This window comes from Camelus ferus, chromosome 7, assembly GCF_009834535.1.
Source record: "Camelus ferus isolate YT-003-E chromosome 7, BCGSAC_Cfer_1.0, whole genome shotgun sequence".
NCBI lineage: Eukaryota > Metazoa > Chordata > Mammalia > Artiodactyla > Camelidae > Camelus > Camelus ferus.
Genome location: NC_045702.1, coordinates 7173156 through 7179625, shown reverse-complemented (window position 1 = coordinate 7179625; position 6470 = coordinate 7173156). Strand labels below are relative to the sequence as shown.

The 6470-nt window shown below is 38.5% G+C and overlaps 1 protein-coding gene across 1 annotated transcript in view; it reads left to right on the top strand.

Moving 5' to 3' along the window:
* The first annotated feature begins 5660 nt into the window (after window positions 1-5660).
* Window positions 5661-6470, top strand: part of CNTNAP2 (contactin associated protein 2) — a 347743-nt gene continuing 346933 nt past the window's right edge. Inside the window, exon 1 of the mRNA XM_032483274.1 lies at window positions 5661-5665. The gene's annotated coding sequence lies outside the window, so the exon portion shown is untranslated. The remainder of the gene's footprint in view (window positions 5666-6470) is intronic.

Below are 6470 nucleotides of genomic sequence, written 5' to 3'. Positions count from 1 at the left end.
TGGAGATCAGGAAGAAAAAAAAAGAAAGACAAAGAATAAAAATTCTCACTTACTTCAAAACAATGTTTCAACGAAAACTATCTTTGACTTGAACTGGTAAACCATTAGACAGTATTTGGTTATTATACCCTGAAGATGTATTTCGTTCCTCAGTAGAGTCTGCCTCACTTCGTGTAATGAATGTGTCTTTGAATAGTAATTTGGGAAACAAAATGTGTCAGCTTCAATTATGTATCCCTATTTCCTTGCACGTGCCAAATTGTAGGGGTCAAATGAGATCGTCCATGGGAAAAGCACTGTATTTTAAAACTCTGTACAACTCTAAGTTATTCATGTTTTTTCTTTTTGTTTTTAACATTTCTTATTGATTTATAGTCATTTTACAATGTTATGTCGAAAGTTATTCATGTTTTTGATTTGAGATAGAAAGAGTAAGAATAGTACAAAGATCCTGTAATAAAAAGAATGCTATTGAATCTGACATCTTTAGTGGAAGGTATTAGTAGAATAGTAACTATGCAGGAGAAATTCAGGAAAATTCTTGTAGACTTTTGCCTTTGATGTACTTTTTTATTGTATGTATGTAAGGTATACAACTCGATGACTTTGATGTATGTACACGCATCCATCAAGCTAATTAACACATCTATTAGCTCACACAGTTACCTTTTTATTAAAGTATAGTTGTTTTAGAATATTATATTAGATTCAGGTGTACAATGTAGAGAGTCAATATTTTTATACATTACAAAATGAGGGCCACAGTAAGTCTAATTGCCGTGTGTCACCATACAAAGTTATTAAATATTATTTAGCATATTCCCTATTCTGTCCATTACATCCCATGACTCGTTTATTTTCTACTTGGAAGTTTGTGCCTTTTATCTCCCTCGCCTATTTCACTCATTCCCCCCAACCCATCCCCTCTGGCAACCACCAGTTTGTTTAATGTATCTGTGCCTCGGTTTTTGTTTTATTATGTTTCTTTGAGAGTTTTGTTTTTTAGATTCCACATATAAGTGAGATCACACAATGTTTGTCTTCCTCTGTCTGACTTATTTCACTTAGCATAGTACACTCCTGGTGTCCAAACGTATTTCACAAATGGCAAGATTTCATTCTTTTTTATGACTGAATAATAGTCCATTTTACATAAATATATTGTATATGTCGATTATGTATATATATATATATATATATATATATTTCATATCTTCTTTATCTAGTCATCTATTCATGGACACATGCGTTGCTTCCGTATGTTAGCTATTATAAGTAATGCTGCATTGAACATAGGAATAGTTATATCTTTTTCAGTTAGTGTTTTTGTTTTTGTCAGAAAAACTGGCTGCCGGTTGGCTGCCAGGCCCTGCCTTGTGCGGTGCTCATTGGTCTGCTGGTAGTTGGCGCTGAGTCCCAGGGCAGCTGGCTGTGTGGTCCAGGGGCTTCCAGGGCCAGTGCCGACCCACTGGTAGGCTGGAAGGGAGACTCCAGATGGCTCTTGGCAACACTAACGTGCTCATGGTGGAACAAGCCCCAAACTGGCTGCTCCCAGCATCTGTATTCTCAGGGGGTGACCCGGTTGCCTCTTGCCTCTCCAAAAGGCTCTCCAAAATCAGCAAGTGGGTCTGACTCAGGCTTCTTTCAAAATACTGCCTCTTGTCTGAGATTCAGAGGGTGTGAGATTTTGCATGCAACCTTTAATAGCAGAGTCTCCCGATTCCTACAGCACACTGGCTCTCTTGTACACAGGTCCCACTGACCTTTGAAGCCAGATGTTCTGGGAGCTTGTCATCCCAGTGTAGGTCCCCCAGGCTGGGGAGCCCAATGTGGAGTTTGGACCCCTCACTTCTTGGGGAGAACCTCTGCAGCTGTGGTTTTCTCCCACGTGTGGGTTGTCTACCCGGGAGTGTGGGTCTTCGCTATACCCTGTTTCCGCTTCTTCCACCCATCCCATCATTCCTTCTTTATGTCTTTAGTTGTGGAAAGTCTTTTCTGCTAGTCTTCAGGTTGTTCTCATAGTTGCTCTTGTAAATAGTTGTAATTTTGTTGTGCCCGTGGGAGGAGGTGAGTTCAGGGTCTTCCTCCTCTGCCATCTTGGCCATACCCATCTGACCTACTTTTTCTGAGTACTTTCTATGGAAAAAGTGCAGTTCTCTTTTTCCAAAGTAGCATGATGTCTGGAGATGGCTATTAGGAGACAGAAAAGATCGAAAGGAAAGCTATAAAGACTTATAGGTAATGTGAAAACTTACTGTTTGAACCAGAAGCTAGACAGAAGATTTCAAAATGTTTATTAACAGTCCCTGAGATGAAGTTTTGATGCTATGAAGTATTGGCATTGCCAGGATATTACAATTGCAAATGGTGACAGTTGAACAGAATTTTACTTTTAAGCATGTCCTGGAAAACCATGGATATTTTGGTTTCTGATGAATGAGATGCAGTTCCTATTTTAAAGATAATTTGAGAAGGTGACAAGTATCAAGGTTTGGGGTAAAGAGTGCAAATTCTGAATGAGGAATTAGAATGAGACTGTGTGAAGTTGGTGGAATGCTCAGCGCCGTGTTAAAACCTTGACTTATGTTAAAGAATGTTTATCGAGGTCAAGGGTAAGGAGAGCAGACTGAATGGAGTGTCCTGGGAAGAGTGTTCTGAGATCCTACATAGGAAGCAAGGTCAGTGGAATATTTAAATACTGATATAAACTTTAAAAGGAGAGTAAAGCCCCTTAAAAAAGGGTTAGTAAAAATTTTATAGCCCCAGGTTCTTAATAACAAAGTGGAAAATGCCACAGCCAAGAAATACACCATTTTACCATTCTGAGTACTAGCACTTCTAATGGGATGTACACAGAGGAAGTGTCTTTCCCCGCTGCCAAGTAGTATTTGCAACCATCTACAGTTTTTTTTTCAATGATTTTATTAAAGCGTAACTTAAGATTGACCCATTTTAAGTATACAATTCAAGGATTTAGTAAATTCACTGAGTTGTACAACAGATCACCACAATCCAGATTCAGGATATTGCCATTACCCTTATAACATTCCTGGTTGCCATTGATCCTCGTTCCCACCCCCAGCCCCCAGAACCCACTAATCTACTTTCTATCTTTATATATTTGCCTTCCCTGGACATTTCATGTAAATGGAATTATAGCATATATGGTCTTCTGTGTCTGGCTTCTTCACGTCACACATAATATTTTTGAGGTTTATTCATTTTGCAGTATGAATCCATATTTTATTTCTTTTATTGCTGAACAATGCTTCTTGCATGGATATACCGCATTTTGTTTATTCATTCACTAGTTGGTGGACATTTGGGTTGTTTCCACTTTGGGACTGTTATGAATAAAGCTGCTATTAATCATCTACCTAAAAGCCTTTGTGTAGACAGGTGCTTTCATTTCTCTTGAGTGGATATCCAGGAATGGCATCATTAGGTCATGTGATAAATCTGTGTTTAACTTTTATGAAACTACCAAACTGTTTTCAAAAGTGACTGCACCACTTTACAACCCCGTCGGCGATGTGTGGTGTTTCCAGTTTCTCCACATCCCCGTCAACACTTGTCGGTCTCTGTCTTTTACATCACAGCTGCTATGGGAGGAGTAACGTGCAGCTCAGTCGACTCTAACTGCATTTCTCTAGTGACTAACAGTGTTAAGCGTCTTCTCATGCGCTGATTCCCCATTTCTGTATCTCTTCGTGAGACATCCTCTGTAGCTAAAACTTGGACTTCTTGGAGTCTTCCAGAACGTTCTACCTTAGGTGATGCTGTGATGGAAATACGTGAATGTTCACTGACTGTAATTCTGTTTGTTTATTTGTTTCTAGAAACCAAATACTTCTAAATTCACAAAGGAGAAGAAATTCTCCTCTGCTAGAATTATAGAGCAATTCATAGTGTGGTAACTTTCAAGACATCTGGTAGAAAAGCAGACTCACAACTGCAGAAGCTTGGAGTGTTTATTTTCCTTTAGGGTTTTTTTGTTTTTTTCTCTTTTTACTGAGCTAAGGACAAGACCAGTCTGCCTAGAGGCTTGTTTACTTTCTCAGCAGGATAAGAAAAGAAGGCAAGGGAAGAGCAGCAGAGTAAGACAAAATTCCTCAGGAAGATGGTATTGGAACAACGGAACAGGAAGGCCAGGTTTGAGAAGCAAACTCTAGAATCAAGTTTCACTGTAGTAACAACACTGAGAGAGAGAGAGAGCATATGCAAGGGTCTGACTTCAGAGTCTATTTGAAATGGATGATAGGATTTTTCTAATGTATAAACTCAGCAACAGATGTAATTAGATTATGCTAACATGATAAATAGTTACTGAATATCCCCCTAAATTAGATTGACCTCGATTGTTAAAGATCATAACTTTCAGTGAAGGCTTGTTCTGCTTGCTAACTAATTTTCACACAGGTGCTGAGATAGAAGTCTCACAGGAGTTTTGAAGCATGCCTCTCCAGGGCTCAGCTTATTTTCTATTCACCCACCCGTCATTTTTTGAAAGTGGACTGAGCTGTAGGATCACAGCAGAAACTTTGTGCTCGTCAGATGACTTTATTGCCACCCAGGACTTTGTTTCCACAACCAGTTTGTTTCCAGCAGCGCCAACTATCTTGTGAGTTTCACACACAGTTGTTTGTAACCTTAAAAATCTCTGGAGTCCTATCTATATCCCTGATCAAAAGTGACTGAGAAGATAACTTTATCTCTTTTTCCTCAGTGGATAATGATGTTTTTTCCCCATTTTTTGGGTTTGATTAATGGATATCTGAGGGTTGTCACTACAGTAGCCACCCCCTTATCCTAGGTTTGGCTTTCTGTGGTTTCAGTTAACCTCTGTCAACCATGATCTGAAAATGTTAAATGGAAAATTTCAGAAGTGAACAATTTATTCATTTTAAATAGCACACCGTTTTGAGTAGCAGGATGGAATCTCCTGCCATCCTGTTCCGTCCACCTAGAATGTGAAGCCACCCTCTGTCCAGCGTACTCTGCCCATCGATCACTTAGAAGCCATCTGGGTGACCAGATTAACTGTCCTGGTATCCCAGTGCTTATGTTCAAGTATCCCTTATTTTACTTAATAATGACCCCAAAGCATAAGAGGAGCGATGCTGGCAAGCAACTTGGTTATTCCAAAGAGAAGCCAAGCCGTAAAGTGCTTCCTTTAAGTGGAAAGGTGAAAGTTCTTGACTTAATCATATGCTGAGGTTGCTAAGATTTACAGTAAGAATGGATCATCTAGCAGTGAAATTGCAAAGGAGAAAGAAATTCATGCTAGTTTTGCTGTCACGCTTCAAATTGCTAAAGTTACGCCACAGTGCCTAATGAAGATGCAAAAAGCATTAAATCTGTATGATAAGATACTGTGTGTGTGCGAGAGAGGGCGGATTTCTATCTTTTACAACAGTATATGGCTATAATTGTTTTATCATTAGTTGTTAATCCCTTACTGTGCCTAGTTTATAAGTTAAACTTCATCATAGGTATATACAGTATGTATAGGAAAAAGCATAGTAACACAGCGTTCAGTACTATCCAGGACTTAAGGCATCCAGCCACTGGGATCTTGGAGTTTATCCCCCAAGGACAAGGGGGAACCACCGCATTAGTTAAACTGCAGCCTTTTTTGACCTTCTATATACCGTTAAAAGCAGTGGTTAATTTGGGGTTGGGATGGTTCTAGATCTCTTACTTTGTATGGACATGAAGTAGGGGATGTCTGTGAGTGAAACGTTGCAGACATCTTTGAACTTGTTACAAATAACCTGAACGTTTCAAGATAGCTATATGTACGTAAAAAGGTTCGTTTTCACCTCATCTGTAAATGAGAATTAAAAGAAAAAGGATTTGCATTGGCATGGTAGTTTTTGAGTTTTTTCAATTTTGTTTCCCCCGACCTCTTTTTTATGGAAGATCCCAGATAGTGGAAAATTCCGGATAATCTGGATTTGAATCCAGACTCCATAGTTACTAGCTTGTGACTCGGTCAGGATAAATTCTCTGATTCTCATCAGTAAAATGGGGATAATGACGCCTTTCAGGAAGAATTGACTACAGATTAGATGTTATGTACAAGAAACAGACTAATGTACATAGGTACTCCGTGGTAGATGCCTTAGCAGTAGTACGGTTTTCTGTGAATTCGAGCAGTGTTCTTCATATTGTTTGATCCTCACACTATCATTTAAAAATTTTTGAACACATATTTACAAATAAGTATAAAACTAAGATATAGGTTCTAGTGAACCAGTATTTTATGTTCAATGGAAAACAAAGTTTTGGAAAATGATATAGTTGAAATAATGAATGTTTTCTCTAAATTATTAATAGAAATTAATTTTTCTTTAACTGCTTTTGTAGCCATGGTGTGACCAAATACATATGATTTTATACAATCTTGGATTACTGATTTGAAGATCTGCCTTTCTGTTTTGTTCATCTTGATACTTGACTTTATTGGC